Source organism: Rhinolophus ferrumequinum, chromosome 7 (assembly GCF_004115265.2).
Source record: "Rhinolophus ferrumequinum isolate MPI-CBG mRhiFer1 chromosome 7, mRhiFer1_v1.p, whole genome shotgun sequence".
NCBI lineage: Eukaryota > Metazoa > Chordata > Mammalia > Chiroptera > Rhinolophidae > Rhinolophus > Rhinolophus ferrumequinum.
Window position 1 is genome coordinate 69,378,971 of NC_046290.1, and position 27,916 is coordinate 69,406,886.

Consider the following 27,916-nt stretch of genomic DNA (forward strand, 5'->3'; position numbering starts at 1 on the left):
CAGAGCTGAATGAAGCTTGCCATTTCCTGGTTTAGGCTCAGAAAATAGCTATTCATTGTGTTTTATTCTCATGCTATAAATGAAAATATGCAAGTTTATCTTTGAAAATGACTCAGGATATGACAATGAATTGCAAAAAGTAGCACAAGAGAAAATGGAGAATATATTAATTACTAGAACAGTCTTGTCTCCCCCATAGGAAATGAAGCTAAAATACTTTATATTTTTCCTTAACATACACCTTTATTGATGATCAATAATTCAATGTCTTGTCTGTTCATGCTTTTAACACTCAATATGAGTTCTGGTGGTTTGACATCCAGTCTGAATTCGTTGAGGAAGACATTATTGTGCTCTGCTCAGGTCTCTAACAAGCCTCCTTTCCTAATTTTCCATCAAAGGACTAAAAACAATCTGCCGCTTTTTTGTAGCTACTGAGAAGAAATTGTTATGGCAAAAATGACTCTTCTGGAAGAAACAGTTAATATATTCGGTGCTTTATTCAATTAGACCTACTGTTTCCTGATGGACACCCATGGGGTTCAGCAACACTCTAAAATTAACATCTAAGGCACAAAAGACCCCCAACAAGTAGTTTTCACAACAACAAAAACAAGAAAAAATTAGCAAAGGAGCAAAACGTGAACTGAGGAAATCCTTAAATTTGTGACTCATGCCCTGTTTCCCCGAAAATAAGACCTAACCGGACAATCAGTTCTAATGCGTTCTTTGGAGCAAAAATATAAGAACGGGTCTTATATAAGACCTAGTATATTATATTATATTATGTTATGTTATGTTATGTTATGTTATGTTATGTTATGTTATGTTATGTTATGTTATATTATATTATATTATAGATCCAGTCTTATGTTGTAGTAAAATAAGACCGGGTCTTACATTATTTTTGGGGAAACATGGTGTTAGGAGATGTTTCCAGTATCAAATCATACCAGGTAGGACAAGTACAAAATTCCACAGGTGGTACACCATCCAAACTGAACTTTAGCAACCTCCTTATGGTTTCCTCTAAAATGCAGTACAAAATGGACTTATCTTTATTATAGTCTTTAAATAATTATTAGGCTTAATTGCCGCAGTTCGTAGAAATTTTAAAATTAGCAAGTGGTGCTTATCTCTCTGCAGTGCTCAGTGTTAATAAAACATGCCGCTCCATAAACACATTTCACATCATATTTGTCCATGATTATTTCATTGTTTTTCCAAGTACAGATGCCAAGAGACAAAGTGTTGCCGAATTCCAGTAATTACCAACATTTCCCTCCATTTGGATCCATGAAGTATGTAGTCAATCTCTATTGTCTTCTGCCTTCCTTTTGAATCTGTCCCCAGTGCAGGAATGTCAAAAACACCATTTAGCTACACAGCCTGCTCAGTTTATAAAAAGGAAAATCACATTCAAGCTACTAATTAGGAAAAGTAGAGAAGTGAGCTGTGCATAAAAAGAACTGCCTTCTAAAAGCCTTTAAAGAGAAACTGTACTATGCTGCATTCAGAAAAGGAATGAATCTTAGTTATCAAAGCTAAGTTCTAATATAGCAGTTATAGGCGAGATTTAACTAAATCCTTAATATTTTAAAAGCAGCCAAGTGAATGAGAATTCAGATAATGTCCATTTCTTTTCTAGCTTTAAAGTAGAGCTTAATTAATTGATTTTTTTTCAGTTTACAGACACTTCTCTTTTTAGAAGTTGCTTTCATCCCATTAAGATTATTTTGATAATTTTGTTAAATGTGTATTCCTTTGAAAAATATACACTGATGTTCTGTTATGCACAGATATTTTGCAAAATTATCAGTAGAGTTGTCTCCTCAAAAGAACAATTTTTCCAAATGATTTATTTCGACAGCTTTACAGAAATATTTTGAATAAACTATGTTTTGATCACCATAGACATAAGGATAAATGATTTAGACAGGTGAGTAAATAGCAAACAGTGAAAAATTCTCATTACATTTATTGTTACAACACAGAACTGCTCCTGAAGGAGGTGGTGAAAAATGCCAGTTATGGATACAGAAGTAGAATCTAGGCAGACTCTGTAACCACATCTACTTGCAGCACAGGGAATATATCATGTTGCTCTCTTCAAATTAATTCTTCATTATTTCAATGCTCTCTATATTGATTGATCGAAAATATAAAAAGATCCATATGCCAGCCATGCTTTACTAATTTTCGTCTAACTGGGTAAAGTGTGCAGGAGGAATACAGTTCTACTAAACTGTTTGGAAATCTTATGCTTCTTTAGGTTCCCCATGATGCTTTGATTATAGTAGTCTAGACAACTGTCCTTATGTCCACTGTTATTCTCCCCCAAATGAGAAATCCATTAAAGTCTATCAATACAATACCATGTTTAGGATCTCACTTTTTCTGCCTTAGGACCAAGGTCTGGAGCACTTACATAGGTGAACCACTAGATGCTGCTAGTATTCTTTCCATTGCTTGGTATTCTGCAAAGATGGCTTTCCCTTCCAGGATGAGTCATCAGACATTGAAGTCTGACTTCTTAAATTGGAGCCATGTGGTTTCCACCTCTAGGAGAAGCTTGGTTGTTACCCACAAACTCGTCCTTGCTTTGGACAGGAGGAATTCAAGGAGATCCAATGTTTGAGACTTACCATCAAATGGCCTTGCAGGGTATTATCCCAAACCCAGTTCTTACCCAAGTTCTGCATTTTCCTCTATGCCTGCATTTCTGTCTTGGACCTCATGCAGTGCCCCTGAAGGGTGAGATTCTTGACAGTCTCCCCTCTGCCTTTTACCTTCACCTCCAAAAGACTGCAGTTTTAAGTCTCAATTTAAACAATTTAAGCTACTGCCTGAGAAATTACCCAGCCTTTCAATTGCCAATAGCCATCTGTATCTTCTGGTAGGTAAAATACATGTTCTATGCATATATTCAAGGTTAATTCAAATGGAAGGACAATATGACTTCACTTTGGTGACCAAATGAATCCAAGGGTTACATTTGCTAATCTGGCTAGCTGGGAGAGTGTCCCTTTCTTTTTTGTAACTCCCATCTCCCTCTGCTGCGTAATTAACAGAATAAAATAGATTAGGATAATGATCTTCAATATAGGGGCTGTTCCTTACCCAAGGTTATAGAAATAGCCCTCTTCATTAAGATAATATTACAACTTTGGTTCTTATTTGAATTAGTCATATTGCCTAAAAATTAAAATTTTTTAAAAATAATTATTTATTTTTCAATTGAAGCTAACAAAAATATTAGTTTCGGGTGTACAACTCAATTATTAGATTTTATATAACTTATGAAGTGATTATTCTGATGAGTCTAGTACCCAACTGACACCATGCATAGTTATTACAATATTACTGACTATATTCTGTATGCTGTACTTTACATCCCCATGACTGTTAAAAATGAAAACTTTAATGTGTTGCTTGTAATGAGATATTTTCTAAAATAGTAACATTTGAGATTACTTTAATAAATAATATATTTATATTTTTGAAACTTTAAAAGAAAATTGAAATAAAGAAAACTTCAATTATCCATGCTATTGTATATTTCTGTTATAAAAATATCTAGTACTTTTAACTATATACTCATATACTTTACTATAATGTTTTATAAGCAGTATCGCTTTTAAGCCGCATAACTATTTTGGGTAGGTACAATTATTCACTCTATAGAGAAAACTATAGCAGAGATAGGTTGCTGAACTTGGAAAATGTCTTGTAGTTGATAAGTCGTGGGGCGTGAATTCAAATGTAGGTTTGATATCAGAGTTCAGTATGTTAATGTAATATGTATCCCTTACTCCACTTTTATCTACTACAATTTGTTTGGAAGAATTAGAACGGATAGTAATCTTTCTTTTAAATTTATTTCTATGAAAAAAAATATAAATTATGAAAAATGAACTTTGTTGAAATATTTGCTTGAGATAAATATTTGTCCTTCCATGCTGGGAGTCAGGCTCTTACATACCCTCATGTCACACGTTTTCTATGGAACCACTTGGAACTTTCTATGGAGTTCCTAAAACAAAAATCTGTCTTTAAGGAAAGGTTAGTATTATATTTGCAAAGTTATTTTTTTCTCATGGATTTTGGAATTCTTCAGGGATCTGGATTTTGTTTAAATGACTGACAGAACTCCTATCAAACCGATTGTCCTCCTTTAACTTGCAATGTTGGCTATCTGTCATTCAGAAGAAATGCATGCATCCATTTTGTTCAGTGTGGTCTCTCAAGGACAAGTTTGATACGGAAAACATTGAAAAAAATGATTGGATGTAGTAATATAACAAGTATTCTTATCTAGTTTAGTTGAGGGACAATAATTCAGGTACTCAAAGCTCAAAATACAGTGACAACTTTGAAACCTACTTCAAAGCCCTGTAACAACTCTGTGGGCTATGAAGAGGAAAAGAATATACCCTCCTGCAATAAATATAAGCTTTATTGGGTAAAAATAAATTACCTAGTATCATTGATTGGAGAAAGAAGACTCAGGTATGGATTCTACCCACAAGAATTTATTTTTAGTGAAAGAGACAAAACATATATAGATTATGATGCAGAAAAATGCTAGGTGACATTATAGTTAAGATACTATGGTTGTTCAAACGACGAAGATACATCTTCTACCTGATATAATTTTGCAAAATATCCCAGGATTAATGAACTAGCCTATAATAAATTAAAATGTATGTACCCTAATTACAAAGAGGTCTCACAGAGAAAACATACTGTACTTAGCATGCAGTATTAGAATAGATTTTAAAGCCTATGGTGGTCTTTTGAATTGCTTTTCAGTGTTTCTGTCTGATTTGGTGAAGTCTGAGCCTGATTTCTTAAGTGTGTATTAATCAATTAATGTGAAGGTCCACAGTAGATCTCAAGTAAGAATTATGTTCTTTGCTTAGACTTAACATTATCTAATCATGATAACTTTATTAATGATTTTGTGTCTCAGTTATTTTATTTCTAAAGGCAGAATACCATTATTACTCAGTTTCTCAGAAAGTTGTGAGGCTTTCTAAGTAAGTGCTAAGATGAATTGTTCACATGGGAAGAAATTCTACCAAAGGAGATTTTTTCAGGAAATGGGTGAGAGATAACTAAGAGAAGTAAAGTGATTAAAGCAAAGGGATGGAATAGACAGAAAGGGCAGAATATAATAAAAGCGGTTCCTGGAAGAATTAAAGAGGAAGTGAAAACTTATAGTTTCTCAGGGGTGGAGAATGGATGCCATCTTTCAATACACAATGCACCACGGTGTGACCAATGAGAGATCTGAAAATTCCTATATAAGTATTGTGTTTTGGAACCTTGGTTACAAAGTCAAGAGGATGGCCTTGAAGGAGTTGTTTTCAGTGACTTAAATTCCACATATGAGACACCATAGCTTTAGTCAAAATGACATGATTATTTTCAAGTTGATACCTGGAAAAAAAAAAAGCATCAAATAGCTGAAGTATACTCCTAAGCAAGTGAAGAAAGAAAAGCTATTATATATTTTCATAAATTAAACAATTTCTAGGCAACCTTCAGTGTTATAAAGATATTAAAAATTTACTTAAATTTTAAAAATAGTTGGATTTTGAATGTGCAAGACCTAACTACCACATATACAGTGAGACTATTCCATTTTAAAAGACAAAGGCCAAGGAAGAAGATACTGTTGAGACAAAATATTTCAAAAATAAGTAAAACATTTTAGAAAGAAGTTGATTACAACATAACAAAAGGATTATCAGAGAATACTTACAGCAGGTGCAAATCCACTTCCTAAAAAACAAGCAAGAAGCATTCTTGGTATTGGAAAAAACCTGATGTGGGGAGGGAATTTTGGCGTTCTAGTCATTGCCACCTAGCTGTGTAATCATGAAGTGCCTTCATCACTTTGAGTCTCCCTCGAAAGGAAGAGGCACAAGAGGATCATTAACTGCAAATATTTGGTTAGGAAGCTTCATACTGAAAAATGTCCTCCAAGTTGAGGGAAGACAAGCTGAAAATATAGCAGAAGTCCTGCTGAACTTTGCTATTAATTTTTAAAAACAACTTTATTGAGATATAATCCATATATCATACAGTTCACCAATTTAATATTTTTTTAACATATTCACCAACTTATGAAACAATCTTCACAATCAATTTTAGAACATTTTCCGAAAAGGAACCCTATACCTCTTAACCGTCACTCCCCATATTCCCGCAATCTTTCCCCTGAATGCCTTCTCTAAGCAACCACTATTATCTTTTTCTATAGATTTGCTTATTTGGGATATTTTATATAAATGGACTCATACAATATATGGTCTTTTGTGATTGGCTTCTTTCACCCAGCATAATGTTTTCAATGTTTGTTCATGTTGTAGCATACAAGGTCGGACAATTAAGTTTACGAACTAATCCTAGAAAAAGTGCTGCATACCTCATTGCTGTCACTACTGTCACCTTTGAAGTACTCCCCTTGGGAAACTATGTACCGACGCCAGCACCTAGTCCACCCTTCAAAGCAATTTGGAACTCTTTTTCTGGAATGGCCATCAGAGCTGTCATCGTATCACCCTTGATGCCGCGAATGTCATCAAAACACCCTTGATACTGTGAATGTCATCATCTTCCTTTCAATATTTCCTTTATCTTTTAATAAAGAAAGAAATCATTGGGGACCAGATCAGATGATTAGGGAAGGTGTTCCAACAGTTATTTTTTTACTGGCTAAAAACTCGCTCACAGATACTGCCGTGTATTCTCGTGATGCAAGAGCCATGAATTGTCAGTGAAAAGTTCAGGTCGGTTAACTGTCTGTCCAGTTGGCAAAATTCATAATGAATAATCCCTCTGATATCAAAAAATGTGAGCAACATTGTTGCAACAAGTTCGTACACTTAATTATCAGATCTCATATATCAGTACTTTATTCCTTATTGTGTGAATATGCCACATTTTGTTTATCAATTCATTTTTGGCTATTATGAGTAATTATGATATGAACACCTCGGTCCAACTTTTTGTGTGAATATATACTTTCATTTCTGTAATTACTTTTTAGTATCAGATTCTTTTTATATCTGACCAGCTTAGGGTGAACTGACAGATTAAAAAGTATGACACAAGACAATAAAGGATATAAACAATATACATTTAAATTTGTTAAGACTATCTTGTTTACCACATTGTTCTTGAGGAAAATAGTTTTTCCAGAATAAAACTTATAAAGATATGAGATAGTTAAAAATGTAAAAGTTTTTGAGCTACAGAAAGTGAAAGGCAGAATATAATTCCAAGTTTTTTGGTATTTATTATTGTGACTCTGGAGTGAAAGATGATATGGAAACAATTCTGTCATAAAGGGGAGATAGCTAGCATCATTAAAAAGCGTTTTGCCAATAAAGTTAAGTTTCTGCTTCTGTTTCCAGAGTACGTGAGTTTGGCATCACTTGATAATTTATACTGTAGAGGTTCTATTGTTGTAAATCTGGTATCGTATCTCTTAAGAAAATTTGGTCTACATAACACCAGGTGGATTTTCAACCCTTTGGAGCAAATTAACTGGGAAAGGGAGAGTGTGGGTATATATTTTCTTGGTACTGAGTAATTAGTGAAAATATACATGGTAATGATGAATATAAGTAAAAATATTTGAGAATGGTAAACAGATATCTTCTATTTAGATGTGGCAAATATTTGTTAGAAAAAGAGAAAAAGACATGATTTATATAACTGAGGCAATACATAATAAATGGGTTAAGGATTATTTTTTTTACTTTTAAAGTCAACCAACCAAACAACTGAACATTCTAATTCCAATGCTTTGTTAATGTAAAAATCGAATTTGAATTTAAAGCTGAATGCTAAAATGCTTGAAAAATCTTTGAAATAAAATGTTTTTTTTTTAACCTTGTGTAGGAAAAAAAAATATTGGTCTTATGTTTTCATGCCTCTTGCAGATCTAGGATCTAGCCCCAAATAATAACAATCACACAAAATTCATAAGCGTACAGAGAGGAACTGCCCAGGAACCACATGTGTAGCACTATGATTAGAATATAAGGCTAAACACTGAAATGCACTCTGTTGACGCAAGTTTTGAAATGTCTAAATGTGCTTTTCTGGGATTAGGTTTTAAACTTTAAAAATTTATACTTGTTTAAAGACACATTATCTCATACACTTGAAACCCAAGTAATTTTACTAACCATTGTCACCCCAATAAATTTAATTAAAAAAAGAATAAAAACACATTATCTCAGGGTACGTCACATTTTGATACCCATATTCCTATCTGAATATCAGACTTTATATTTACATTTATCTTCCAAATAGTATAGCTTCGTTTTGTACTCCCAACAAGACATCTTTTGTACAAGTCCTGTACAGCATTTAAAAAACATTTTTTTCAAAAATAAAGCAGGTGAATTTACTCTAGGTCTGTAGTACTGGCATGAGATTGTTTAATTGTCATTGTTCTTCCCCTGTCAACCCTTCTCAGACATAGAAACTATTTAGATAATAATGATTAAGCTTCTAGCAATTTGTTTTCTTTCATTTTTCGGGGTGATGGCTAGGGAGCTTGTTTTAAGCAAAACAGTAAGGAGTGCATGAAGTGATGCAATCTGATAGATTTGTAGAACATTTGTAGTAAATGTAAATATAACAAAAATAATAAATAGAAGTTTGCATACTGTTTTCTTTTTATTGAGTAAAAACAAGCATAAACTCTTATTTTTTTAATTTTAATTTTTTTATTCGGATTGCCTGATGACTAAAGTTTATATTCTAGTGGCATAAGTAACTGGTTTCATATGAATTAGTACAACGATAACCACAGCTAACATTTCTATGTAGTATTTACTACAAAATGGAAACCGTTCTAAGTTCTTTCACATATATCATAACAATTCTCATCATCAAAGTTTTGACAGAGATAGATTTATATATACATATATATATATATACATATATATATGTATATATATTTAAATGAAGGTGCAGAAAATTTAAGTAATATTCCCAAGATCACCATATAGTAACAAAGAGATGGGATTTGAACTTAAGCCATCTGATTTCAGAGGTGAATTTTTAAAAATGCTACATCAGCTTTTGTTTATGTTAATATAATAAGCAGTCTCTCTCTCTCTCTCTCTCTCTCTCTCTCTCTCTCTCTCTCTCTCTCTCTCTCTCTCTCTTTTTTTGTCTAAAGGTGGCTAGTGTAGAAAGTAACCCTAAATATAGATTTGCTTGTTTGCCGTATTTGTGTGTATGTGTGAGAGAGATACAAATTTCCTTAAGAGCATTTCCTCATTAAAAAGATAACAAAGCATTAAAGTCACCTGTAAACTGGATAATTATTCTGATTTTACCTGAGATAGGGGAAACTTCTAAAGGAAAATATATTATTCAATTCAAGCATTTCCAGCACCAAAGTTGGATCTGGAAACAGATTTAAAGTTTCCAGTCCTGTTCTTCCGATGCCTCTAAATCTGTCAAATCTAACTCTAAATCTATGGCTATATTGTCCACACATCCTCTAAAAAATAATAACCTTCATGGAATATAAAGAACAAAGATGTATCATTTTGTTTTAAAAATAGGTATTATGATATTTTAAATACAGCACAAAATAGAATGACAACCTTTTTGAAGGAACAGACAAAAATAAGTCAAGCCAATTTGCTGGATTCTCCATAGTGCTTCAGTGCCAATAGCTTTGAAGTATGTCTTTTTCTCATAACAACTCCCTCTGAAGAAAATGTCTTTCATCACTTCAATGCATAGCCGAAAATTAAATACCACCTTTCCTAATATGAATTTCCTTTTAAATTAATGCAGGGCATTTAGTTTTGTTCATGTAAACTTCATAAATGAATCCTTATTGTCACAATGTTTTATTATTTTTCTCCACTTGAAATTCAGATTCTATTTTGTCTCTTTTATTCTGTGTTGGGATGCAGTGCCTTCAGCAATGACGAGAAGAACGTGGCAAAGGGCAAAATTATGTTGTCCACTACTGTGTTTATCTGTCCCATCGCTCAGGTTAATGAGGATCCCTTCAGGTAACAGAGGATTCCTCATAATAAGATTCGGCAAGTGTATAGATTCAACAGAATCCGTGTGAAACCATAATTGTAAAACGAAGCTGTTTTTTACCTCCAAGGCATTTTCCTCTCTGTTGTGATTTGATGTGATAGACTATTGAGCATTGACACCTTTAAAAAAAAAAATCTCCTTTATAACAGAAAGACACCCAGCTACTATGACAAAACAACAGTGAAGAAAAAATGAGAAATTAGGTTGGCTTAGTCACTGGACTGTACATCTATTTAGGGACATTTCAAGATGACTTTTTAAAATTCAGTAATTGGGAATAAATCTCTCTATAAATATATAAAAATAACAAGTATGCATATTAATATATGTAATATAAATATGAAATATATTATGAGTGAGTGTTTATATTAGAGCAGTGCATGAAGCCCTCCTAGAGAGCTGTGGACAGTTTTCTCAGCTGTAATCTGCGGTTTAGTGTTGCTGCTGGAGGAAACATTCTTCTTTGGTACTGGGTTTACCAGTCTGGGGTTTCTCAAGGAATCGCACTCAAAGTGTGTTGAATTATGCCATCAGAGATGTCACTAGTGTGCTGAGAGACTGCAGCCCTTTGCTGAACATTAAAAACATTACAACGAAGGCAGACGATTGAGTTTCTGAGCCATTTCCATGCCATGGAAAACTGTGTGCACATGACCCTCCTGACCCCCCCCCCAAAAGTAGAAGATAAAAAACATATTTGTATTAAAAATGACTGGAACATAAGGTTTTAAGACAAAGGAATTATGACTTGAAATAGTGTTTTGAATAGTTCTAGCAAAATGTAAGTACACAAATGCAATTAAGTGGCTGCTGGGGCAATTATTTCATCTCTATTTTATTCTCTCTCTATGCTTTGAGTACTCTACTTTTTCACACAGCGGGCAGCTGACACACAAGAACTAAGTACAAAGCACTTTCGAATTTGATTCTGACAGCCTTGGTGGCCAAAAACTTTCCTGTGTTTTAGGAGACAGAAGTTATACGTTGCCAGTCACAAATACAAATGAACGTTGCTTGCCCAAACTAACAAACTAAGTAACAAAAACAAACAAACAAATAAATAAACAACAGAAAAATAAATTAAATATTTGAATTTGATTCTCATCTTGTATCAACCAGATTATATGTGTTTTAAAGATTGGAAGATCGGAGCCTTGCAGTTCATCTGAATAACAAATATCAATTAGAAACACTTAATGAATTATACATATGACTATTTAAAATATACAATATTAGGAAGCAAGGTAGCTGTAGAGACAGCTGGCAGGTGTTTCTGGTATGTGTGAAGCTACCCAAAATTTGGCTGTTGAAAATATTCTTTTATATACATCTTTATCAGAAAAGCAGAAAGTACTTAACGATGTTATTTGAACAAGTTCCCAACATGTAAGTTATGTGGCAAAGCTTAGATTTGGTAAAAACATGATGGATTAGAAAGAGACTTTACATCTTTAAAAAAGAAAGATGTTCAAATGCATTGTCAAAAGAACTGTACTTATTTGAATTAACGGCTGCTGACTTTTGCCTGGGTTTTTTTTTTTTTTTCCGGATGTCAACAGAAAGGATAAATATAATCCTCAATTATTCTCCCTGCATCTGCCAGCACTCAGGCCAAGTCCAGGTGAACAGCACAGAGTTGAGGGGAGAGGTACCCTGCAGTCCCTTCCCCATTCCTTCAAAACTGAATTAATGCCATGTTAACGGAAATGGCTTCATTTTGTGCAGAATATTTCTTGACCGTTCAGGAATTAGGAAATGCCCCTTGTTATGTTTTAGTTGCAAATGGATCAGAAAAAAAAAAGTTTTAAATAGTTTTGTTATTGATCTCTTGATAAAAGCTGACTACACTGCCCTTTTTATAGAAAACACAACAAAATCTGGTCTTATTCACTGAGATTTCAGAACACAGTGATGACACATCTCCCTCACGTGGGCTAAGGGTTTTCAGAGCACTAGGACTCCTTGATCACTCATTCAGAGTGCCTTGAGGAAGCAAATTTCAGGAACAGTGTGGTACCTGATTGGAGTAAGATAATGTAGCATCGATCAAGCAACCAACTCTCACTGACATCAATTTCCATTTATAAAATGGAGAAGAGGAAGGTCCTTTCTGGCAGGTGTCTTAACCACCTGAGAGAACCAAATTTCTGAAGGTTCACTCCTACTCTAAATCAGGTGATATTTGTAGATTTTGTACGAAATGGCTGGACTATCTCCTTCAGGGAGTGAAAGAATGCATTTCTCTGGTTCATTTTTCTTTTGTACTACCCAGACTGAAGAATTTTCTCCTCCCTCCCTCCCTGTTTCCCTCCCTCCCTCCTTCCCTCCCTCCCTCCTTCCCTCTAATCCTTTCTTTAAGTCCTTCTTTAATTCTCTCCTTCCTTTCTCTTTGCTCCCTCTCTCCCTTTGTTTCTTTTTACCTTTTTCTTTCTGTTTTTGCACTCAGATGCTTATCAACATCAATTAAAACCACCAAAACATCTGCTAGAGTTAAGATGCTTATTGGTTTTCTGAAATTAAAAGTTTTGAGATATACTGGCTTCATCTGACAGTTGATTAAAGACTATCCTGAGTAGCTATTCTTTCCATTTCTGTACTTTACGTTGTTTGCAGGGTCAACTTCATCTTAATTCAGGCTTTCCTCTAAAGAGTACCTCTTTTCTGATAGCTTTCACAGGAAATTGGGAAAAACTTTTCCCGTGAAGCTCATCTTTTCTCAAAGCCAAAATTGGACCTGACCCAAACCTGAAGTTGTTTATCCAAGCAGATGGAATTCCTGATTTGCTTAAGCCAAGGAATTTCATGTTGGGTTTAGTACCACCCCAACTGCATGGCCTAAAATGGAGGATATGTGATTTACTAAAAATAATCCATATGCTTTATTCAGTCTCTAGGTGATTTCACCCCATTCTGGGATTTTAAATTTAATCAAACACCAGTATCTATCTATCTATCTATCTATCATCTATCTATCTATCTATCTATCTATCTATCTATCTATCTATCTATCTATCTATCTATCTATCATCTATCTAGATATATCTATATGTACATATATAATATTGTACAATATATTACAGTATGAAATATGTAATAACCAGTCAATTAGACCAATATTGGGACACTCCTCTTAGTGCCTTTTTTTTAGTATCCAGTTTCCTACTCAACACCCCTACTTTGATGTCTAATAGGCCCTTATGACTTAGCATGTCTCAAATCAAACTCCTGATTTCTATGCCTGCCCACATGTTTTTCTCTTCTACTCTTTTTAACAGTAAAAATTCACCAGTTGCACAGGACAAAATTTTTGAGTCGTCCTTGAGTATTCTTTTCATCACACTGCAAATCTGTTTGACTCCATATTCATTACGTATCCTGTCTTCCTCTCCCTCCACCACCACTACTGCTCTCATAAAGCTACCAGCACCTCATTTCCATAATAACCTCCTGACTCTTCTTGGGGATTCAAGCTCTCCCTTGTTTTAGTCTACTCACTATAAACACAGTGATGTTTTAAAAACATCAGTCAGATTTTGCAGCAACACCAGTGGCCTCCCATCACAATGAGAATAAATTCCAAAGTCCTTAATTGAAATAAAAAGTCCTTCATAATCTGGACCTTGAATATCTCACTGCCTTCACTGTTTCCCACTTACAATCTCTGCTCCAGTCATATGCCTTTCTGCCAGTTCCTCAAAAGTAATAAGCACATTTACTGTTCTAAGTCTCTTCACTTGTTCTTCCCTCTGCCTGAAATGCTCTTCCTTGAGGTCTTGTCATAGTTCAGCTTCATTCCTCATTTTTTTCCATGTCTCAAGTCAGATTTTACCTTCTCAAAGAAAGCTTTTTCCTCACCACTGCTACCTAAAATTGCCTCCTTTCCCTTCATTTTTCTCTATCACCTTACTCTGCTTTATTTATTTTTTTAAATTAAAGTTTATGTGACAGCTGTTAGTAAAGTTACAGAGGTTTAGGGTGTACAATTCTGTAATACATCATCCATATCTCACATTGTGTGTTTACCATCCAGAGTCAGTTCTCCTTCCATTACCAATATATTTGACCCCCTTTACCCTTTTTTAGAGCCCCTCCGCCCCGTTACCTTCTGGTAACCGCTAAACTATTGTTTATGACTACGAGTTTTTGTTTCTTCATTTGTTTGTCTTGTTCTTTTGTTATTTTCAGTTTTATATACCACATATCAGTGAAATCTTGTGGTTCTCGACTTTTTCTGTCTGATTTATCTTGCTTAGCATTATAATCTCAAGATCCATCCATGTTGTCGCAAATGGTACTATTTCATCTTTTCTTATGGCAGAATAGTATTCCATTGTGTATACATCCCACTCTGCTTTATTTTTTAAAATAAATGTTTAACTTTTCTTCAAAGTGCTATTTAATACTGTATGTGTATGCATATATATCCTATATCCTGGATCTCATATCGTATCATTGATCACACTGGTATGCAAACTCCATGAGTATGGGGACATTGTTTTATTCACTTCTGTATCCACAGGACCTAGAACACTGGTTGGAACATAATGAGTGCTCAATAAATATATGCTGGATGGGAAGTCTGTAATGGTAGCTTTTAGCTAAATTCCAAGATGGACTGAAATTTGAAGCAGCAGTGCCTGAAAATTATTTTCTCGCATTTATTTTTCTGACATGAGTATTTTAACTAAAAGTATTGTAATCCATTTTGGGTGCTGCTATTTATTTCCTCTACCCTCCTCTCCCCTCCCTTTTGCTCCCCTCCCCTCCCCTCCCCGTTTCTTTCCTTCCCTTCCCTTTCCTGTATGTGAAGGGTTTACCTTTAGCTGTTTTGTTTTATTGGGTGCATAGGAACACCAATGAGTAGAAGAAAATATGAAATTATGTATTTGGGAGATTATTTGTAATGATATATTAGTTATTAGTTGTTCTGTTAAAGATGAATCCTTTTTCTTTTTATGGTGAGGTAATATTTACTGGACAGAAACAGAATCTGCCTAAGTAGTGGGTCTTGAAATCCTAGAGTTTACAGTCGTGTTAATACCTTATTTTTTCTGAATATCTATGTTTTTAAATAAGAAGTGGCTAATGCGTTTTGTATTTCAGCTATTTTGCCTTTCCTATTTGCTATGATGTTAAACATGACTGAGAGTCTGTGGGACTTGTCATATGCCTTTGAAACATGAATACATGCATGGGAAAGCTTTTTAAGAAGACCTTATTATATGTTATTTATTTATTATATTATAATTTACCAGTACCTTATTGAGCCCCATCTCTTGAAACTTGATTAAAGATAATTAACTGCAAGCAAATTCCAGATTTGGGGATCCTTTCATCTACCATGACAATCAGAACTTGCATGGACACCATTAATTATATAGATTCCAAAACATGATTGAAACATGACATTATTTCTTTTAAGCCTGGTGATATTAAATTATCTTATTATGTAAGCAAATAAATATATGATTTAGGAAAACTGTTTTATGTCACATTTCCCTTTCTTCTTCCTTTGGTAAAACTTAATCTTTTGGAATGATTACAAATTTATTAAAAGAAATAAACTAGTGTTTTCTTTTTGATGAATTTTTACTTTTTTCCTCTTTCAAGAGGTTAGAATAGTGTAGATTTAGATGAAGAAATGGAAATATAGTCTGAAGGTCTTCTAAATCCTTCAAATTAAAATATGCAAGACTTGTTGAAACTGGCTTTTATGTTTATATTCCAATACGTAGAGCACACAGTATATTCTTAGTATTTGTTGTATGAATAATATCTGCTAGTGTGAAAATTAATGAAAAGGGATGGGTTGTTCATTGAACCTGGACTTTCAAAGCACTATAACTATATTCTTAGTAATATTATTTATCATGTTACTGAAAATACCTTTAGTTTTCTGTTATTATTGCTGAATACCACTTGCGTTATGTAAAGCGTTTAAAGAGTGGAAGCCTAAAGTGTACACCTCGTTTAATTTTTGTATGATGTATACAGTTATATGACTACCACCCAGAAAGCGATACACTTCCAGCCCCATGGAAGGTTGCTTCATGCCTTTCTCCACCCCCTCAAAATGCAAAAACTGCTATTCTGACTTCTATTACTATATTACTGTTATGGACCAAATTGTCTTGCCCTCAAGTTCATATGTTGAGCACCTAACATACAGTTTTTCACAATGTGACTGTATTTGGACAGAGGGTCTTTAAAGAGATAATAAAGGTAAACTGAAGTCATATGGGTGGGCCTTACTTAGTTCAACATAACTAGTATACTTATAAAAAGAGGACATTAGGACACAGAAAACACAGAGAGAGGGACCACCATTTGATGACACAGTGAAAGGGTGGTATCTGCAAACCAGTGAGAGAGGCCTCAGTAGAAACCAAACCTGCAAACATATTGATCTTGGATTCTAGCCTCCACAATTGTGAGAAAATAAACTTTTATTTAATCCACTAGGTATGTGATATTTTGCAGCCCTAGCAAACTAATGCAATTACTATTGATGCATTTTGCCTGTTTTTGAGTATCACATAAATGAAATCATACTCATTTTGTGTCTGGTTTCTTTCACTCAACATAATGTGTTGATAGTCATCTATGTTGTGCATATTAGTCAAATGGCCATTTTAAAAATTGTGCAATATTCCACTGCATGAATAAACCAAAATTTATTTATTTTCTTGGGTTAGATATTTGGAATTATTTTTTCTAGTTTTGAACAATTATAAATAAATCTGCAATGAACAATTACACATATATATGTGTGTGTATATATATATATATACACATATATACACACACATATATATGCGTATGTATATATGTATATATGTATATATTCTTGTGGACATGTGCTTTTATTTCTATACTGTAAATATCTAGGAGTAGAATACCTAAGGTAAGTATGTGTTTAACTTTCAAATACGTTGATAAACACTTTTACAAAGTTATACCACATTACACTCACTGTCAATGTGAAAGAATTCCATTGTTCCACATTATATTAAAATTTGGTCTTATCAGTCTTTTGAATTTTAGCGTGTCTGGTAGGTGTGTAGTAGTAGGTATATCTTTATAATTTTAATTTGTACTTGCCTCCTATTGGTAGGTATATTTGCCTCCTCCTATTGATGTTGAGCATCTTTTCATATTCTCTTTGGCCATTTGATATTCTTTTTAAAATGCCTTTTCAAGTCCTTTGCCCATTTAAAAAATTTGATTTGTTCTCGTTACATTCCTACATTGATTTATAGGAGTTTATTTTATATGCTCATGATGCAATTCCTTTGTCAGATATAAAATTGAATTTATCTTCTTATAGTTTCCATATACCTTTATGGGACCAATTTTAAGTTGGAAAAAGTGATGAAATGTTTATCTTTCAGGATACAAATTGCTGTCAAGTACATGCACCAGTAGAATTGTCACACACTGCTAATGGAAATGTAAATTTTCCGAAACTCTTTCGAAATATATTTGTTCTTAGGGACTAAATTTGCCTATTTGCAAACCACATGCCCTAGCATTCTAGTCTTAGGTATATATATTCAATAAAAATATGCTCGCATATGCACAAAGACATGTACAAGGATATTTATAGAAATATTATTTCTAATAGTAAAAACTACAAACAAACTAAATGTTATCAGCAGAAAGGATAAATAATTTGTGGCGTATTCATGCATTGGACTATTATACAACAACGAAAATAAATGAACCACCAATACATATAATAATATGGATAAATCTAACAAGCAAAATATTGCATTACATAAATTAAATACAGGAATAAATAATGATTCTATTAATAGAATATTTAAAAACATGTTACACTAAACTATGGTGTTAGCAGTTAGAAAAGTGGTTATCTTTTGTATTAATTATAATGCTGCAAAACAAATTACTTAAAAACTTAGTGCCTTAAAACAATAATAAATATTTATTATCTCACAATGTCTGTGAGTCAAGATTTCTGGAACACCTTATTTGGGTGGTTCTGGCTCAGGGTCTGTCGTGAAGTTTCAGTCTAAACCCCAGCGCTTCAGTCATCTGGGGCTGGGGCTGGTGTATACGCTTCACAATGGCTCACTCTCATGGATTTGTTAAGAGACATTAGTTCCCCATTGGCTTTGCCATCAGGCCTTAATTCTTCTCCATATGGGTTCCTCCATAAAGCTGTTGGCCTCCTCCGGAGTGACTGGTCCAAGAATTCATGTAAGGAGGAATCCTAATACCTTCTGTAATCTAGTTTTCAAAGTCACACATGCCATATTCCATGTGTTAGAAGCAAATCATTAAGTTCAGTGCACACTCGGGGAAGGGGGATTCAGGCTCTACCTGTTGAAAGCAGGATGATCAAGCAACTCATAGACACATTTTAAAACTGTGATATCGTTGAAGAGAAGGGAGGAGGTAGTTATTGGGAGGGAACATGGAGTGAGGGACTTGTAAGACACTCTATTGCTTTACTGAGTGTTGTTTTCATTGGTATGATTCCCTTGTGATACTTCCCTGTGCTCTACACTTTTGTGAAATTTTCTGTATGTATGCTATATCACAAGAAGAGTTAACATGTTTAATGCTAATTTTGATCATCTTCTACCAAAATAATTAGCCACTTTAAGAGATACTTGAAAATGATACATGGGATAAAAATATTAAGTATAAACAGGCTAATTAATCGTGTAGATGTTCCATTTCTTTTTTTGTAGCAAATGTTGTACAATAAGTTGATATTTCTTAGGTCCACCAGAACACAAAATAACCAGGCTTAAATTATCACACACAATGGGCATGGACCTCTAGTACTTATATTTCATCAAGGCACTTAATGTTGTTTTCCCTACCCAAATCCAGTTAGTTAGATGATCAAATAATTTTTTTTTTTCTTAAAATTCTTCTTATATTGGACTCCTGATGTATCCATCTGCCCAAGCTTCCTCAGCACCAGGAGATATTCTGTAGCAAAAGTGAGTTCTGTAGCCCTAGAGACACTGTTTGCTATTGAGAAGTTGCAGCATTGTCTCAAATTTTGGAGATGCAGCTGCATCTTGGAGTTACTAAAGAATTGCATTCTCTCTTGCATTTGACTCTGGTAAATGCTGCTATGAAAAAAGAAGCAGATAAGTAAGAAACTGTCTTGGGTGTAGAATATATGGAAAGGGGCATCTCAGCCAATTCACTGACTATTCTTATAGTCAGTCCCCCCGATCCCACTGAAACAGGGCTAACACATTTATTTTAAAGGTCTGAGGTTACATCCTACGTCTTTCCAGTTTATCCACTGCTTCTTTAAACCTCTGGAATTGCTTCCATGATGATGAATTCTAGTTCCACTGATATGTGACATTACGAAAGTGACAGGGGACACTTGAGAATTATGGCAGAGTGTACTTTGGAGAGGTCCCATTTTCGATATGGAAAAGCCACCAGGTTCACTCTTTATATAATTATGAACTGAAATGAAAATTAATATATGGTAATCAGAGTTCACCTCATGAGAATACTTATCTTGAGAATACCATTTTTATCTAAGTGTTCATTAGCAAAGGTAATAAATCTAATATTCTCTCCCGAATAATCATGCATTAAAAAACTATTCCTGAACTGGGATATAAATGTGCGTCATCTGCATTAACTAAAGAACAATTTTAAAGAATCTTAAAGATCAATTTTAAGCAGGTGCTAAAATTTTAACTGTTTTTTTTACTTGCTACAGAAAAGAGCCATCTCTTTTTATCAATCAAGATTCACACACTTTATTTAGAATTTTTGACATTTGTAGCTATACATAGAGCACATGAACAAGAGTCGGACATTTAGGTGAGTCCTAGCAGAGTTCTAATGGATGGGGTTATGCACACTAATAATATGATTATCAAAATTGTTTCTGAGGATATATAGGTCTGAAAAATGGGCCTGATGATTTTTTTAGTCTGCACTCTACCTAAGGGAAATGGAAATAGATGAAAAGATGTACAGTGGTTAAAAAGATCAGGAGACAGAGTCGTTATCGTTATTACAGTAAATTTGGTCTGGAGCATTTGAAGACCAGCCTGAGCACTTGGTGGATAACCATTGCCCTGAAGAAACCTGCAAACAATTTCCCTTGGAAGTAGGCTAAGAAAGAAAATTCCAAGAGGACCTTTTTGATTATATAGTTAATAAGTTTTTCAGACTGTAATGATGCCCATGCACATGGAATGAACGAACTCCTGAAGTGGACTTCTGAATTCAGTGGGTCCCAAGGGTTTTTTTTTTAAAGTAAAAATAGTCCTGTCTGTATGTTTTTTGACAGTGGAGGTAAATATGTACAGGGGCAAATTGGAATGTGCATGTATGCCCTATTTAGACAATATAAATTCTCACTTTTATGTACATTTGTCTACTTGCATTGATGTCTGTGAGATTAGATATTATCCAATAGGAATGGCATAGTACTTCTTATTTACATTTTATACTTTTGTGTGTGTCAATTCATGTGTGGTCCTTATGACTCAGGAAAGGCTCCATTTTAAACCTGTATTTGTGAGGATATATATGTTTATAGGTTTCTATTTTAAGAATATTAAGGTTAATTATGCTCACCTGAACTCTGTTATTTAAGTTCGGATGGAATAACTTAGGTGAGGGTACTATATTAGGCAAATGTCGTGGTAATAAATGACAGAGGAGAGGAAGGCTTTGGAGCAGAACAGTTTGGCTTTGAATTCTAGTTACCATATTTACCAGCTATTTGGTGCTAGTGCCTAGTTTCTTCATCTGTAAAATGTGATTGATGATGATAATAGCACCTATCTCATGGGATGCTTTTTTAAGAGTAAATGAGATAACAAATGAAAAGCACCTAGCACGCTATTTGAAACACACTAAACCATGAATAGCCAGCAGATATTATTGAAATTCTAGGTCAGTAAACATCATGGAAGGGGTGGTGATGGTGGGAGAATTACCTTCTACTATGTATATTTCTAACTTCACCAGCTGCCTCACCATTATGTGCCATGGTCCGCAAGAGAAAATAGATTACAGATGGCATGGAATAAGCCATTCAGTCTGCCTGAGAAATAATTTAGAATGAAGTTTGGTTCAGTCTTTACAATTCATCAATATTCTATCATTTTAATGGAATTAGAAGGCTGAAAGAGGAATGCTATGTTAAGGCCTCAAAGTTTGATATTCCAGGGCAGTTTGGAAGAACTTATTCAATCGACATACATGCCAGGGTTAACGAATCAAAATGAAGTCCGCAGTTTGGAGGACATTCACAATTCCAAAAGGCAATCTGGGTAATTTGTAGCAAATAGTGGCAGCTTTATAGGATATCATCATCGATAAACAATTATAAGCATCTGTTAGGACCAAGACCATACCTGGAACTAGAAATTATGTAATGATTTCTTAGTTCCAATTTTCACTTTGGTTCTGCAGATATGGTCATGCATTGGTGCATAAGGGAGTGTTCATGATGAGACATGATCACAGTAAGATTTTTTTCTTAAAGATTTCTATTAAAATATACCTAACATTAATGTTATATTAGTTTCACGTGGAAACAACAGTTATTCAAAATTTATATGTCTAAAGAAGGGATCACCATAAGTCCCACAACTATCTGACACCGTTACCATGTTATCACAATATTATTGACTATATTCCCTATGCTGTACATTTCATCCCCATGACTTACTTGTTTCATACCTGGAAATTGGGACCTCTTATTTCCCTTCACCTCTTTTACCCCTTTTTAAATTTTCAATTACAGTTCACATTTAATATTATTTTATAGTAATATCAGGTGTACAGCATAATAGTTAGACATTTATGTAATTTAAGAAGTGATCTCCCTGACTAGTCTAGTATCCACCTGACGCTATCCATCGTTACTATATCATTGACTTTACTTTACATCTTTGTGAATATTTTGTAACTAGCAACTTGTACTTTTTAATGCCTTCACCTTTTTCATCCTGTCTCCCAAACCCCTCCCATCTATCACCCCAATAAATCTAGTATCCATCAGACATCATAGTTATTACAATATTATCGACTATATTACTGATGCTATACTCTATATTCCCATGACTGCTTTAGTAAAAACCATTTTGTACTTCTTGATCCCTTCCCCTTTTTCACCCATTCCCAAACCCCCTCCTGTCTGGCAACCATCAAAATGTTCTCTGTATCTATGAGTTTGTTTTTGTTTTGTTTGTTTATTCTGTTCTTTAGATTCCACATGTAAGCAAAATCACATTGCATCTATCTTTCACACATTGCATCTGTCTTTCTGACGTACTTTACTCAGCACGATACCCTCCAGGTCCAGCCATGCTGCACAGATGGTGAGAACCCATTCCCTTCCATGGCTGAGCAATATTCCATTATATTTACTGTGTTTCCCCGAAAATAAGACCTAGCCGGACCATCAGCTCTAATGCGTCTTTTGGAGCAAAAATTAATATAAGACCTGGTATTGTATTGTATTATATTATATTACATTACATTATATTATATTATATAAGACCTGGTATTATATTATATTATATTGTATTGTATTGTATTATATTATATAAGACCCTGTCACATAAGACTGGGTCTTATATTATGTAAGACCCAGTATTATATTATATTATATTATATTATATTATATTATATTATATTATATTATATTATATTATATAAAACCCAGTTTTATATTACATAAGACCCAGTACTTATTATATTATAGTATATTATATTAAGACCTGGTCTTTTATTAATTTTTGCTCCAAAAGATGCATTAGAGTTGATGGTCAAGCTAGGTCTTACTTTGCAGGAAACATGGTATGTAGCACCTCCTCTTTAGACATTCATCTATGGCTGGACACCCAGGCTGCCTCCACATCATGGCCATTGTAAACAATGCTTCAATGAACATATGGATGCACATGACCCCTCAAAGTAGCATTTGGGTTTCTTCAGATAATTACCCAGAAGTGGGATCACCGGGTCCTTCTTTGTCACTTGTTATAGCCTTTGTTTTAAAGTCTGTTGTGTCTGTTATGAGTATTGCTGCCATAGCTTCTTTTTTCCATTTCCATTTTCATGAAATATCTTTGTCTCATCCCTTTACATTCGGTCTATATGTGTCTTTTGATCTGAAGTGAGTCTCCTACAGGCAACATATGTAAGGATTCTGTTTCCTTATCCATTCAGCCACCTTATCTATTGATTGGAATGTTTAATCCATTTACATTTAAAGTAATTGTTGATAGATATGTAATTACTACCATTTTATTATTCATATTTTTGACTTTTTTGTGTGTGTCTTGAAGTCCCTCTAACATTCCTTGTAATATTGGATTATCTCAGTCTTGTTCTGTTAAGATGGGGAAGGAGAACTTATAAGAAAGGAACAGTTAAGATGAGGAATAGATACATCTTGGACTGGGTAAGGGTAGGATCCAGGCCATCAGCAGAATATATCAGCATGTTATAAAAGATTAGCTGAGATGAGTTACATACAATGTGGAGAATAAAGAGTCGTGGGCCAGAAGCCCGACAATACATAAAACCTTGGAGAACATAGGTTATCTACAGTAAGAAAGGAAAGGAAAGTCAAATGGTGATGGAAGTGGTGGAAGAATCGTAAAGAATGACTGAGTTGTATTCAACAGATCAAGGTGTAAAGTAGAAGTGACTGTGCTTAACTTGAATTGCAAAGACTGACTTATCCTCTCATTATTGAGCATTGAGAAATGGAGACTAATGAACTAAATTAAGTTTAACAATGTAATAATGAATTTACAATTTATCAACTTGAGTTCTGTGCCTATGTCAAATCATAATCTCTACAGTAAGATATAACAATGCCAGCCCTGCTTACTTCAGTTTTATTTTATTTTAAAGTTAAATTTTGTTTTCCAATTACAATTGACATTCGATATTATATTAGTTTCAGGTGTACAGCATAGTGGTTAGACATTTATGCAACTTACAAAGTGAACCCCTGGGTACCTATGTCTAGAACCTACCTGGCACCATACATAGTTATTACAATATTTTTTGACAATATTCCTTATATTGTACTTTACATTCCCAACTTCAATTTTAAATAGTAGAGAAAAATACATTACTATAGAATTTTAGCATAGGAATTAACTTCAGGGGTAATTAAGCCATGCCATCCCCCTTCTTACAATCTTTGAACACATCTCCTTGTTCTCAGAATCAAGCCCGGAGTCCTCCATGTGGCCTGAGACCCACTGAATTGGCTTCTTGACTGTTCTGCAGCTACATCTTGCTGTTTGCCCTGTGGCTGTCTTTGTTCCAACCACACATTCTTTTTGGTTTCTCTAACTTAACCTGCACTTTACCACCTCAGGGCCTTTTCAGATATTATTCTCTCTGCTTGGAAAACTCTCCTCTCTGACTGTAGGTCAAATTTCTTGTTAAATGCTTGCGTATCACCCTGCAGTGCTTCTTTGCAGTACTGTACTTATCACAATGGAAAAAAAATTTTGTTGTTGTGGATAATGCCAGTCTTCCCTCAAGGCTGTAGGCTTCAGTAGTGCAGAGACCTTGCCTGTCTGCATTCGCTGATGTAGCCCCAGCATAGCACAGGACTGACATGTGGTACTTACTAACACTTGGGGAGTGAGCAAGTGAATGAATGAATGGTATGATCCGAAACTCTCATTTATTACAGGAAGATGTAGGATCTGAGGAGACTAAGCTTTCCAGAGGCTTGGCTATAATCAAAAGGTGTTTTATTATACCTTGGGGAGAGGATGGGAGAAAACATTTTCTGTAATCATCATAAGATACGCAAAATAAATTCAAGAATATTATCTAGTTTAAGAAATCATTACCCCATTTCCTACTGTCCCAGCCTTTTTTGGTATATGTTATATTTATGTTTGTTTGTAAAACCTGCTCTTAAAAGAAACATTGGTCATACTTTTATAACATGTCAGATAAAATGCTATGGCTAGAAATCACATTTTGTTATTTATTAAAAGCAAATTGTTCTCTGGCTAGCTCATTAAAATCTGTAGGGTTTTTGTTTGTTTGTTTGTTTAGTTTGTTTGGTTTTTTGGTTCTTCTTTTTTTTGTTTTGAAAGATGAATGCCCATAAGACCAACAATTGGCCTCCTTGGGTGTTTTTTCCAAATGTTAGCCAGAAAAACCACATGACATCTTGGAAAGATGTTTGCTATAGCTACAGTAATACTGAAGCAATAAAGACCAATGAGACAGCTATGAATATCACTAGATAAATAAAAGAGTTTCAGCTTGTTTTCTCTGATACGAGATTACACAATTTTAAATTGCATCAAATTGGTACTAATTTAGCAATCTTAGCTTTGATATACTTTCAGTCTTAAAAATCTATGAGCTGTAGATTTGAGGGGCATTCACACCAGGTTTGAATGAAGTGTATTTACAGCACAGTGGGAGAAAATGTTTTATTTTATTCCTGGTTTTTTCTATGCTTCTTGATGTGGAAGCTGTGGAACCAACCAAACCTTATCAATATTTAGCATCTCTTCTGTAAAATGACAAGATTTAGAAAAATAATTCAACATCAAGGTAAATAACAATAGCTCTGGCTGCCTAGGTATGTTTTAAACACTGTTGATGAAAGGGAATATTTCTTCTAAGAAAACTATATGAATGTCAGACAACTATTTTTTTCCATAAGGCCTTATAAATAATAACTAATATTTTGCTAGGACAATAGAGGATTTTCTCAATATCCTCTGGGTGCCAGGTAGAATACTGGCTGTTAGCTCACATTTATGGCAAAGTATTATTTGTCTGCTAAAACAGATGGATTTTGAATTGACATTTTGACATCACAGGAAAATACATGCTGTCCTTTCAAACACTCCTCTCGTATACATCAGGAAAGCAACTATTAAGTGAAATGTATGACAGCAGGACTTCATACTACTTTCCTTATTCGAGTGTTTATTTGTTTGAATTGGCCATAGATAGATTCCTAAGGATTTAAACTGTGTCAGAAATGATTTGATTTAAGTCAAACAACAAGCATAGTCACACATTGTTACCACTCTTCAAATTGCTTCTTTCAGGGAGGGGCCACCTTCACCGACAAAATATAATGAGTTCAGAAAAGCTTTCTGGGACATTGTCTCATTTAAGATAAATTTAAGAATGGAGAATGACATAGGGATATTTACCAGACACAGATATTAAAATAATTTTTACTCCCATAAATGTGAATATAGAAGTGTTTAGAGACAAGTATGTGACAGCTTGAAAACAGCATATAAATATTGCCGGATAGAGATATTACTAGAATAATTTCTATATCTGTAAATGTAGACTTAGAGATATGTTAACGTTGTGATTAGAGAAATATTTACTCAGGGAAATTATCACTACAAGGATTTTATTGTAATTGTTTTTGGGATGTGGTAAAATAAGACTTATTGATTCTTGCATTTTATTAGGTAGAGTTAATTATGTATGGGGTAATATTTAGATCTATTTTATTTTTTCGTATGAAAACTTTCTATTGTTCTTCATGTACAAACTTGTCCAAGTTTTCACAGATTTGAAAGGTTAGATTTGTTTCTTGAACTACTTAATAAGTTCACTCCTTTGGATTTATTTTACACTCCAATATGATATTGTTTCCAATGTAAAGATACACCTCGAGCATTTTGAGAATCCACTTGAAGATATTGCTTCTGGTCATGCCTGCATTGCACATAATTACCTGCTACTCACATGAGCCATTTTAGTAAGTTGTAAATAGTCATAATTTTTTCTTCAATTCCTCCAAAATAATTTTCAGTCATTTAGATGAAAGCTGTCAGTCCTTACTCGTTTTACCTTTCAAAAGGACTCAAAGGTACAACAGTGTCATCTTCATGCCTAGTCCTTTCTTCCAGTCTTGTATTATTATTGGTGGTCCACTTTGCTTCTCCAACATGAAGTCAAGACTGTAAAGCAGTACCGTTTTGTTGAGGCTATAGTAAATGACATTATAGGCAAAACTATTATTATTAGTATTGATATTAATAGTGAAGATGTTTAGTTGTGATTTTTTTTTTCTCAAAAACTTAATTTGTAAAGCTGGTTAAAATTGTATTTAGTTTGAATTAGCTTTATTCTTTAAAAAGTTATGTTTCTAAATCTTGTGGTTAATACTTTAGTAAAAGAATGTTTCAAGATCCCCTTTCTTTACATGAAACCAGTTTAATCACCAAGGTATAAGTCAGAGCTTTGATTCTTGCTTAGATTTCTCCTTATTTGAATGATCTAGCTTTCTATATAGTACTTGTAGTTTATCACATGAAAACGAATATTCTAGAAAGTTTGGTTACTTTTAAATTGCCTTTTCATATAATTTAGACCTCAAATCCATATTAACCTTATAATTTAGTCCAGAGGAAAATGTTGCCAACCAATACTTTGAATTCCTAAAGTATGCCCGGTACAAGCACTGAACCCAGTGCTTTCAATCAGACAAATGAGGGGACTCCATACAGATGAGGATGCTGATGAACAGCAAGGTGGAATAACTTGCCTAGGATGACACCTCTGAAAATGACAGAACGGGAGTCAACGTTGGGTCTTCCTGTTTCAAGGATGTCATCCACTGAATGACTACATTAGTTTCTTTCATGTTTGCTTTCCTTACCTATAATGCTAAAGAGGTCCTTTTTGACTTTGGCAGAGAACCTAGGCATGTGTGCCGAATCTTACATTTTAAGGTTTCCATTGCCAAATTTTTTCCTCCTCTTCAACTGCATTTTTAAATGCTTCAGTAGTTTGGTTGAAAACTAAAATTTGAGAGGAGAGA